At 29.4% G+C, this 12,723-nt stretch overlaps 1 protein-coding gene across 5 annotated transcripts in view; it reads left to right on the forward strand.

Annotated features, from left to right (window-relative positions):
* Positions 1-12,723, forward strand: part of LOC113364094 (trafficking kinesin-binding protein milt) — a 135,617-nt gene that overhangs the window by 103,300 nt on the left and 19,594 nt on the right. The window contains exon 1 of one of the 5 annotated variants that reach the window (XM_026606559.1): positions 82-394. The exons of 3 other annotated variants lie outside the window; for them this stretch is intronic. The gene's annotated coding sequence lies outside the window, so the exon portion shown is untranslated. Of the gene's footprint in view, positions 1-81; positions 395-8,869; positions 8,948-12,723 lie in introns of those variants that run through there. One more of the 5 variants, XM_026606561.1, reaches the window with a different exon arrangement.

Raw genomic sequence — 12,723 nt, forward strand, 5'->3', positions numbered from 1 at the left:
AGCGCATGGTTTTACCCAAAACCTGTATTGTGCTAATTTGGACACTGCCGGTTATACCAATTAAGTTTCCCCAGGAGTATCTAGACAACCAACAGACTTCCAATCCAATATCGACCTTCTATCTGAAGACTATCCTCATCCAGGAGTTTCAACCAAATTCTCACCGACCAAGCCTCAAGAATTTGGAAAGGTCGAGACATACCTGGATTCTGGTGTTGATCAGGAAGCAGGATCTGGTGCCAAAAGCGAGGAAGTGCAAGGTTGGATTGAAATTTTAAGTGAGGACTATTGCAAAGAGTGCTACGGAGAGTATCCTGACTTTTGTACCATATTGCCAGGAACAAGTATGGTGCTTTGTACTTCAGAGTCATCAGGAATCTGCTGCTGAACAAAGGTAAGGGAGGAGATGGCAGATAATTTAGTATTTGTTGTAACGCATATAGTAATTAGAGGAAGTGATTAACCAGAAATAGATTATTTACTATTTAGAGATTAGTTAGGGTTCTATCCAAATGTGTCAACTTTGACACGCTGTTGCACAAATCTCTAATAATTATTTCCAACATGATCTCATCTTATTCAAATCCATAAGTATCTTCAAAATTTATTCAAATATATTTCCAAAAACGTTCTAATGTAACATTTGCATGCGTGACGTCCGAAAATGTATATTTCAATTAGTGTTAATTACTAAAACAAACACCAGGGTGCTCCACTCTTACACTATTGTATAACACTTCTTCTACGTCTTCTTTAATGGGGGCACATTAATTGAGTAAAATTAAATTTAGGCCCCGAACAGAATAATATACAAACTGAGGATAAAGAATAATCTAGAGCAGTGTTGTCCAACGTGGGGCTCACAGGGGGGAATTTAGATTTATCATTTATTGTTAAGGAAATAAAACTGTTTTAAAGGCTGCGGTATGAAGGCAAATTTTGTATAAATGTTGAAGCGAAGGGCATATCCAAACGGATCTGTAAAACAACACAAAATATGGGGAAACACTAAAAAATATCAAATTTACTATCTTGGAAACAAAACCATTTTTAATGTTAGCAATTTTATATTGGAGCAATATTCTTTTTTCTGAATGTTAAATTGGGTGCATATCTAATAAAAAAGTTTGGGAAACACTACAATACAAAAGGTTGAGAAACACTGACAAATATTAAACTTACCATTTATATTTTTTTAGGAAACAAAACCATTTTAATAGTAGCAATTTTACATTGGAGCAAAAGTCTTTTTTCGAAATGTTAAATATTGGTTGCATGACTGAACAAAGTTTGGGAAACACTACACTACAATACAAAAGGTTGAGAAACACAAACAAATTTCAAATTGGCATCGTTTAAATTAAATATTGAACTAAAAATTCATATTTTTAGGGAAAAACCATATTTAAAGGTATCTGTTTTTTATGGTTTTTTATTTTATTAAAATGTTGGATAATAAATAAATAAATTAATTGATTAGTTTTGTATAAAATTTTACAATTTTAGTATTTGTTGCTAAAGTATAGTATCTGCAACATACAACATACAATATTACTTAAGTTATTATACATATTTTAAATGAATTATTTTGTCAAATCTGTTCATATATGCACTATTCAATCTACGATCAACTAACAGAATATTTCATATCCAAAGCCAAACAAAAAAAATTTTGACACAAGGAAACTTCTAATTAATTTTTTAAATAAGTAAAATTTTTTGTGCTTATATTTAAAAGTAAGGCAAAACACCACTGCATTAGTTAAAAAAATAATCTATCAAATTGAATTTAATTCATCTGCCAAACACATATACTGTATCTTATATTTTTTTAATTTCTGGCATTTCTCATCTGCTTTTCGGCTATAATAATGTAGACATTACATTTTTCTTATTCACAATCATAAATATATTATATTTTAATATTGTCTTAGCCTATAAATGAATAGAAATGTTTGGCAAAGGACAGTCTTCAATTGTTTTTAATGTCAAACAATACCTCAAATATTTTCAATGTCAATCAATGATAAGCGTTTTTTTTGCAAGTTTCTTCAATTATTTCTACAATCTAACTATATTTCTATAAATCAAAAAATCATAAAAAAATCCCTTCACAAACTTCAGGCAGATTTATCAAAATCCGAATAATCGTTTAGGAGGAGAATCCCTACATACATCATTATAGAAGAATTATATATATATATATATATATATATATATATATATATATATATATATTTAATTTAAAGTGTAATTGAATTTAAAATTGCAGTAAAAGTGAATCTCTCGAATCGGAAAGACTCTCATGACTTACAACCATTATAAAATTAGAACGACAATTAAAATCAGAAAAAGTAGAAAATGGCGAAATTAGAAAATAATCTAAATGAATTAAATAAACTATTTTCTGCTTATAATTTAAAACAAAAACTGTGTCTTTACAATTCAACAAAAATTCTTTCTGTTGGTGTCCCATTTATAAAAACCTATAAATAAGAGATACAGGTCAGTTCGTTCTGAAAATCGATAGAAACAGGGAGGTACTGGTCGTTAAAAAAACTAATTAGGCCAAAGAATTTAATGAAACTAGAGTGCAAGGCATGTGTTTGAAGGCAAATTGCTGGAACTTTCTGTACGGAAAACTGATTTTTTAAAAAAACTTGTTCAAAACTTTGAAAAAAAATAGATTTTTGAGGAATTTTGAAATTTTTTAAATATCTGATAATATATATGCATATGTCTAATGTTCATTTTTGACCGCCAAATGGCATTGTTTTTTTTTTTTGTTAAATCTCTGGACTTGCCTTTACAAAAATTTCACCAGTTGTTCGTCAATACAAGTAAATTGTTTTTTGAATTATTAAAATCGGTCGCTCCGTTCTCTTAAAAACTAAAATACCAATTATGGCACTTTTTGCCCCGTACTTCGATTTTTCAAGAGGATGTCGGTTCATTTTTTTTTTGTGAAAATGTACATTAAACATTTTGCACTAATCTGTTAATTATAAAAAAACGGCTTGGCCGATAGTCTCAAAAAACTAGCCATCAAGAGTACTTATCGAGTTTCATCAATACATTTTTTTGGCCGTTATTGAGAAAACATCAACGAAAGGTCCAAAATTGTCTCACATACACACGCATACTTTTTCAAATTTTGGTCTCAAACGATTCAGAATGACTTGAATATTTTCTTTCAGGAAATCAAACAAATAATAATGATGTCGATGATAAATAATGATCGATGTCGATGCCGTGACGAAAGAGGAGAAAACGGTCGCCGGCGGAATAAAATTTTGATGCTTAATCTCCTTGCTCACAACTCCATGACAAAACAATTTATACACTTAATCATATCTTTATATATATATATATATATATATATATATATATATATATAATATGTATATCGATGACCCATACATCGATATCAACCCAATTATCGTGATCGATTACATTGTGCGAATAAATTATGACTTTCTAGCAATTCGTTTTATTTATCGCACTTGTTACTCGTTTTTAATTATCTAACTCAATAATAATAATAATAGTAATCAAAATATTCTTGAATTAGTGGGATTAAATGTCAATAAAGATAAGATAAGATAAGATTAAGCGCCGTACGTAAAACGTAATATCGATAAGGTTGTATTACCGCCATGTGACTTATTTTTAGAAACGATTATGGAAAATTAGTTGATGAATAAAACAAAGTGTAAGTGGCATTTTACCTTAAGGAAAATAATCAACTTTAATGTAATGACAAATCGAAAATCTATAAAAAAATGAGATTTAGCTGTTTAGATTATTTCAACTTAACCGTAAGGTAAGTTCTAGTAATCGCCCAAAAATCGAAAATGAAATTTTTTTCATACGTTTCAGAGGTTTCTGAACATTTTGACATATCTTGTAAAAAATTGATATACATACGTGTGTGTGTTCGGATACAAATTTTCGTCGAAGATTTCGGGCGCACAGATAAACCGATTTGAAGGGTTCAAATAACATTCTATTCCTATTAATAGGAAGACGTGCTGATTAGTTTTTGGCAAAGGCTCATCTAGCCCTTTCGAAGACACGGGGCAAAAAGTGACAAAAATCGTAATTCAGATTTTTGGGATAACGGAACATCCGATTTGGATCGATTTAGTCCGATTTGAATGATTCAAAGTGCATTTTATTTGTATTGACGAAATGAAGAAATGATTTTTAAGAAGACAGGTCTAGCGTCTTAGTAAGGACATGTTTTCCGTTTCGAATTAACTTATATATAAAATTCATAAAACACTGTTTTTTTGGAGTCTCGAATCCTTTCCAAGGTAGAGACCAATAATAATATTGAATTCTTCGAAAATGTTTGCACATCTTTACGTTTCAGTGCTTTCTGAACATTTTAGCATAGTTTAAAAAAACTGGATGTGTGTGTGTGTTCGGATACAAATTCTTGTAGACGATTTCGGGAACTTTTTATTTATCTTTACGTTTCAAAATCTTCTGAACATTTTGGCATACGTTAGAAAAAATGGATGTATGTGTGTGTGTATGCGTGTATGTGTGTGTGTGCGGATACAAATTTTCATTGACGATTTCGGGAACACCGATCAATCGATTTGAATAATTCAAAAAACATTCGATTTGTATTGATAAGGTGACGTGCTGATTAGATTTTGGACAAGGCAGGTCTAGCCGTTCCGAAGATACGGGGCAAAAAGTTCCAAAAACGGTAACTCAGTGTTTAAGAGAACGGAGCGCCCGGTTTTAATAATTCAAAAAATATTTTACTTGTATTGACGAAATTAAGAAGTGATTAATTTTTTGGGAAGGCAGGTCTAGCAGTTTCGGGGATTGAGTAAAAAAAAGTAAAAAAAATGCCATTTGGCGGCCAAACATGATCATTACACATTGGCAAAGGCTCATATAGCCCTTTCGAAGACACGGGACAAAAAATGACAAAAATCGTAATTCAGATTTTTGGGATAACGGAACATCTGATTTGGATCGATTTGGTCCGATTTGAATGATTCAAAGTGCATTTTATTTGTATTGACGAAATGAAGAAATGATTTTTAAGAAGACAGGTCTAGTGATTTCGGAGATCCAATGAAAAAAGTAAAATAAGCTATTTGATGGACAAAAATTATCATTAGACATCAAATTATTAGGTATTTTATATGTACTTTAATACTAAAAACAAACTTTGTTCCCATTTCTATGGGTTCCGTATCAATGACTCTGAAATAGCTTTGCAGCGCGAATGCTTTAAAAAAGTTCGAAATTTCCAAAATATTTCAAAGTATAAAAAAAATTTTTTTTTTAAAAAAAAGTTCTTTATTCCTTAAATTTCAAAATTTAAAAAAATTTTTTTTTTCAAGATATAAATTTTTTTTAATCTTTTTTAAAAATTTAATTTTTGGTTCGGAAAGTTCCAGTAATTTGCCTTAATGCACAATGCTTTATACCACTAGTTAAAACTTTGAATTGCGATAGAGTTCCTGGTCATAATGATCACACTAAAATATTGGTGACCTTCATTAAGTACTTTATATATGAATATAAATTGAAGTTTTCGAATATACTCCGTGTAATAAAATAAATATGTAATATTTAAACCATTTATCGACAATATCTAATAAAAATATTCAATTTCTTGCATATATGATAATTTACAATAGCTTCTCAAATCATTATGCGTTAAAGTAAACTAGTTGGTATTGGTATTTTGCATTGAGGCAAGTTACATGAACTTTCCGACATGTGTCAATAATCGACTTAATCAATAAAAAAAAATTAATTTATGAGTGATTAAATGTATTCCTAGTGGATTTATTGCACATCATTGAAAACGAACGAACACGTTAACTCGGAGTATATTCTAAAAGCAAATTTTCAAAAAACAACAATTTTTATAATTGAACCAGTTTCGGTAGGACTTTAATAGTTTAGTATGTTCATTAAGACCAAGGAAATCGCCTAATTTTAATTTTAACAAACGCCAAAAAACTACTCATTATTTTTCAAAGTTTGAAATTTTTTTAAAATTAAACTACTTGTCGGTTATAAAATTAAACTTACATAAAAATCGGCTTAATTTTTTTTCAACAGTTAATTACAAGAAAACGGCTTGGTAGATTTTCAACTAAAGCTAATCAGTATCATTCCCAACTAATATCTTTCAAACAGTTTTTGATTTTTTAAAATGAATTCAGAATTGACCTTGATCATTTATTTAACATTTTGTACATTTAAATGTTGGTACCATTGGTATTAGTGATATTAATATAATTTCGCAAACACTAACATAAGTATGAAACATATTTGATTATTTGATAATTATAATGTAATCCAATTAGTAATAATTTGATTACTTTAATATATTATATAAATTTTAATTCTACTAAATGTAATTCGATCTATTATTATTCCATGGAATTTTAATCTAAATATATACACTTGGCTCGACCGTGGCATAATGAACTAGTCATTTCTTTCCGAGACTATAAATAACCAATCAGACTAATTTCAACTTGTAATCACCACGATAACAACAGCTGTCCGAGACTACCAAGTCCGAGAAAATAAAGAAAAAATCGAAAAATCGGGAAACATTTTATTTCGGTGTAGATAAAGATCTTAAGAAATTAACTTTAAGCGCGATCTATTAATAGATCGTGACAACAAACAGAGTTTTTTGTTTGTTTTGTGGGTTTGGTTCATCGCTAACGCACGAAAATAATCATTTAGCACGTGACAGGTTAGGGCGCAGTCACATGGAAAACTTCAATCGTAGCACGTGACATGTTAGGGCGTAGTCACATCGGAAACGTTTGATTTAATGGTTTTTAGAAAAGTTGCAAGACCTAATTGGTTATGGTGTAGTCACACAAAAATGTATAAACTTTGGTGTGACGCAGAAAAAACCACAGGAATGTTTTGATAGGCGCGATTTGATTATATATTTTTTTATGTCAGATCACTTGCCAGGTTAGGCAAATCGTTTGATTTGATAAATTTTTAAATTTCCGAAGAAGTTTGTTTTCATCAAAAATTCGATTTGCTAATTTTACGTTTTCTCGACGTTTCAAGTAATTCTGAATCGAATGAGACCAAATTCGGAAAAAGTATTTGTGTGCGTATGAAAGTAGTGTGTGTCAAAAACGGCTGGATCGATTTCAAAATTTAAAAGCCATTCAATGTATCGCGATGAGGACTAGGGTGTTTGAGTTTTGACGAAAATCGTGCGCTTAAATTCTTTACTCTTTTTGGAAAACTGATTTTTTAATTATAAGATACATGTATTTTAAACGTTAAATATTTTTATTATATATTTTTGTGAAGACATATTTATGATTTAGTTGAAACTGTATTTTATATGTGTATATTTCATTCTTATTACATTTATTCACTATATGTCCATAAACAAGTACAAATAGACCGCAAACATGGCCGTTTTGATATTATCTCAATTTTAATTGTTTCAGCATATCATAGAGGGCCACCAACCGTAGCCCGTAAATTTACCCTTAGGTTTCATTCTAGATAAGATTTATATGAATATATAATATATAAAAGATGAACCTGATTATTTGAATAAATGAAATGAGAAAAAAATATACGCGTAAAAATATAATAGCAACAAAATTACAAATATGTTTTTAAAAAAATATATAATAAGAAAAAGTTAAGCGTTTAAAGTACGTATACTATAAATAGAAACCTTCATTTTAATAAATTATTTTTAATTAATTCCAAGCACAATACCACAATTTATAAAGTTTACTCCCCATGGATATGTCATGATAACACATTCGTGAAGTTAGGTTTTATGTATCAAACACTAACCACGCAGCAAATAAATAGCATTCTGACAGATTATATTTATCAATTTATATGAAGAAACGCGCCTAACATAGCGTTGCCATAACAATGGTCTATTTTATCGGAGAATTGGTCCCTGATCGTCGTAAGATAAGAAAGCAAGCTTATCAGATTTAAAATATAATAATAAATGTGGCAGTACTAAATTAATAAATAACATTACAAGTGCGTATAAGATAAAAGAGAATAGATATATAAATCAATTATAAAGTATATAAATCAGTATTATATACTTTTGATAATAAATTATTAATAATTTAAGAAATGTTGAGAGTACTATAAAAATAAACCTGTAATCTACACTTGCAACAGTTCGTGGCGCCACTATGGAGTACGGACACAATTAAAATTAATATAATGACAAAGCGGCTGTGTTTACCACATATTTATACTTATTTTATCTATTCCTTTACATAAACTTTCCTTACTTACTTACCTTCATGTAACAATTCTACAAAACACAAATCAATAACAAAAACTTTCACCCCTAATTCAAATTCCAATTTCGCGCCACTCGTTTCGTGTGCACAACTTCACTTCGCATCGGTCAACACAAACTATTCATTCGACATTGACAGCTCTCCACTGTCAGAACTAAAAGCCGTGCTAAAAAATTATGTAGAAAAGTGTAATAAAATTATAAAAAATATATAAATAATAGTTAAATGATATGTATAGTTTATTAATTCCATAGAATACTTTATATCAATAACACTATGTTTCTTTCTTCTGCTTTTTCTCTAATTCTTTTACCCCTAATTCAAATTCAAATTTTTGCGCCACTCGTTTCGCGTGCACAACTTCACTTCGCATCGGTCAACACTGAAATTACTCATTCGACATTGACAGCTCGCGACTGTCAGAACAAAAGCCGTGCTAAAAAATTAAACAGAAAAGTGTAATAAAATAATGAAAAATATATAAATAATACGTTAAATGTTATGTATATTTAAATAAATGGATGGTGTGTTAATTAATTAAAGTTTCAATTGTGATTAATCCAAGTGCGAAATGTTTTGTGGGATTCTTACAAGAAGCTTGTGTGATGATATGTCACGTTTTTAGTTTGCATGAGGTATTGTTATTTTTATTTCTTATTTATTTAATTATTGATTTTATTTTATTTTATATGTTTTCAGCAGCTTTTGATGTGTTTTTATTTCTATGTGAGCACCGGTCTCGTGACTTATTCGAAGGCTTTTTGTTTTTATGTGTTTGTGCATTTGCAAAAAAGATTAAAGGTCAAATTAGTAATTTACTTTTGATAGCGATTGGGAATTTGTATATCTCAGCAAATACGTATATATATATATATATATATATATATATATATATATATATATATACTAGATGACCCGACAGACTTTGTCTTGTACCCACGTCTACAATTCAAAAGTTCATTTTTTTAAAATCCTATCCTATACTTTTTAATAACCTATTTGATGTCCTGCCTTTTGATCATTTATTTATGATTTCTAAAGTACATTTTTCTTACTAAAATTTAATAAACATTATTGTTATGTTCAAAGCTTAGGCGAATTAATTTGTAAAATCTAGTTTTAGTTTATAATTTCATCTGCCAAACCATGTACTGTTGACGTATCTTATAAATTTAGAATTTCTGGCACATTTCGCTGCTCTTCGGCAATAATATGTGACATTACATTTTTCGTGTATATTACATTCTTATATATCTAGGCTCATAATGTCAGCTAAATTGAAATTTCAAGTGTATTGACATTTTTAGCAGATGAAGTTCAAATGTTTTCAATATCAAACAATGATAAGTGTTTTTTTTATAATTTTTGCTATTTATTTCTACTACATTACTATAGTTTTATAATTCCTCACATATTAAAATTTTCCTTAACAAATTCCCAAAAGATTTATCAAAATTCGAATAACCGGTTAGGAGAAGTATCAAATCATACGACCGTACAGAAGAATTTTATATATAAGATATATAATTCGTATTAAGAATTCATTATGTTACTTCATTAATTCAAATTTAAACAGAGATCATTTAATATTTATGTATTTTATAATTAATTTGACTATATTTTAGTGCACTGGCAGTGCTGCCAGTTTCAGATTTTTTTTACATTATTAAGTTTTATTCTTGGATAAGCTTGCACTCTCATCATACTTCACGTTTAAAATAAGATGAGGGGGCGTCCATTAATCACATGATTTCAGGATTTTTAGACCTCCCCTCTCCCTTGGTGATATATGGTGATATTCAAAACTAACCTCCCTCCCCCCACCAAACATCACGTGCATTTTTAGTTACGTTATAAAATTGTAAATTTTTGTTTTTTTTTTTGAAATGTTCGAACTTTTTTAAAAAAATCATGTGAAAAATAAATATACGTTTTATCTTACTATACCACCCCCCCCCCCTCTCCGTGATTTTTTGACAACCCCCTCCCTCTCGATAAAAACCTCACGTGATTAATTGACGCCCCTGAGGTGTTTTTCTCCATCGTGTGTGTGTGTATTTTGTATGTGTGGGTGTGTTTTGTATGTGTGTGTTTGTTTTGTATTCTACAATTTTTTGTCCACGTTTTCGGGCGCACGGATCAACCGATTTGAATGGTTCAAAAAACATTCGATTTCTATTGATAAGGACATGTGCTGATTTGATTATTTTTGGCAAAGACAGGTCCAGCCGTTTCGGAGATAAATATGCAAAAAATGCTAGTTTTTGAGAGAACTTAGCATCCGATTTGAATGATTCAAAAAACTCTATGCTTGTATTGATGAAACGATTGTTTCTGGGGAAAGGGAAAAGAAATTAATTTAAAATTTATCATTTTTTTAATTTCCAAAATATTTTTTTGTATATCGAAAGTAATTCGGGTCTTTTTATTCTAGCTAAAAAATCTAAATCTCACTTATATACTTTAAATAAATAATTGTAACTTTAAACTTCAGTTTATATAATCTTATAATTAATATACAATATACCTCATTTTAAATTTGATTGATTAAGTTTTGTTTATTTACTTTTCCGTAAACAGATATAAGTTACAGTATTCATGATAATCTATTTGAAAACATTTAATATTCCTCGAATTTTTCATTGCGTTACGGGAAGTTCCAGCAATTTGCCTTAAGGCACGATGCCATACACCGCTAGTTCATTGAAATATTGATTTATATTATCACAATTTTATTATCAATAATAAAATACCGCAAATCATAATCTATTCAGGTTTTTACGTTCATGCAAACACCAATAAATGAAATAATAGATTACAACAAAAACCATCAGAATGTTCAAGGTAACATATTCCGTTTATTTTTTGTTTTGTAGATTTCTCTTATTTATTTATTTCTATTTCTATTATTGTTAAAAATAACACAAATGTAACATTAGAATAAGATTTCACACATTTTTCCAATTTCTTTTGTCCAATCTTATTTTTTTAACGAGACTATTACGGCTCAAAGTGAGAACTATCCGTTTTCTTCTCACCGTTAATGCAAACAATACCTCTCATGAGATTCTGATTAGAATAAGCGAGATTTTTCTAATTAGATAACGCATTTAATTAGATAATTAGATAATATACGCCGGATGTACTTTTCAAAGAATACGACATCTTAATGGACAAAATTCACACGCGGATTAAATTTTTTACTAAATGGTCTTGTTGAGGATGATAAATGTTTTTTTTGCTGCCTTGCTCTCTTATCTCACTCTACTCGCTTTAATAATTAGATAAAGTGTTAAGTACAAAAGTAACTTAAAATAAACCGAGTAGACGACATAATTTCAACATACCTAATACAATCGACTTATTTTGTTGTTTATCTCTCTCTTTTTCTATCTTTCTCTTTCTGTTCATCTTTCATTCTTTCTTTTCATCTTTCTTTCTTTCTCTCTTTTCATCTTTCTTTCTCTCTTTTCATCTTTCTTTCTCTCTTTTCATCTTTCTTTCTCTCTTTCATCTTTCTTTCCCTCTTTTCATCTTTCTTTCTCTCTTTTTATCTGTCTTTCTCCCTTTTCATCTTTCTTTCTCTCTTTTCATCTTTCCTTCTCGCTTTTCATCTTTCCTTCTCGCTTTTCATCTTTCCTTCTCGCTTTTCATCATTCCTTCTCGTTTTTCATCATTCTTTCTTTCCTTTTATCTTCTTCTTCTCTCTTTTTATCTTTCTCTCTCACTCTGTTCATTTTTCTCACTCTACTCGCTTAAGATAATTAGTTCTTAAAATGTTAAGTACAAAAGTAACTTAAAATTAGTCGAAAGTGGCCTACCTTTGCCAAAAACTAATCAGCACGTCTCCTTATTAATAGGAATCGAATGTTTTCTGAATAATTCAAATCGATTGAACCGTGTTTCCGAAATCGTCGACGAAAATTTGTATTCGCACACATGCACACATACACACATACATCCATTGTTTCTAAGTATGCCAAAATGTTCAGAAACCTCCGAAACGTAAAGATATATAACAATTTTCATTTTCGATTTTTTTGCGATTACTATAACTTACCCTACGGGAAGTTAAAAAATAAAAAAAAATACGTAAAAACTGCCCGGCTGATCTTCACCTAATCAGCACGATTTCTAAATTCTATCTTTCCAAATAGATTTTGAATTCATATTTCTCATTCCAAATTATAATTGAAAAGTTCTATTACCATCACCTACTGTTATTCGATTATCGTTTTTATGAAAGTCTATTTACAAATCTTGTACTTGTTGTTGTGTTGTTGTTGTTCTTGTTGTTGTTATAGGTCAAAGGTTTTAACAAGAAGAAGAAAAAGACGAAGTAGATTTTCATCCTCATTATTATTATTATCAAACTTTCTACTGATTATATTTAAATAATATAAAAATAATG

Source organism: Ctenocephalides felis, unplaced genomic scaffold, assembly GCF_003426905.1.
Source record: "Ctenocephalides felis isolate EL2017-DRISC unplaced genomic scaffold, ASM342690v1 CF-g0.4_SCAFFOLD_00845, whole genome shotgun sequence".
Taxonomy (NCBI): domain Eukaryota; kingdom Metazoa; phylum Arthropoda; class Insecta; order Siphonaptera; family Pulicidae; genus Ctenocephalides; species Ctenocephalides felis.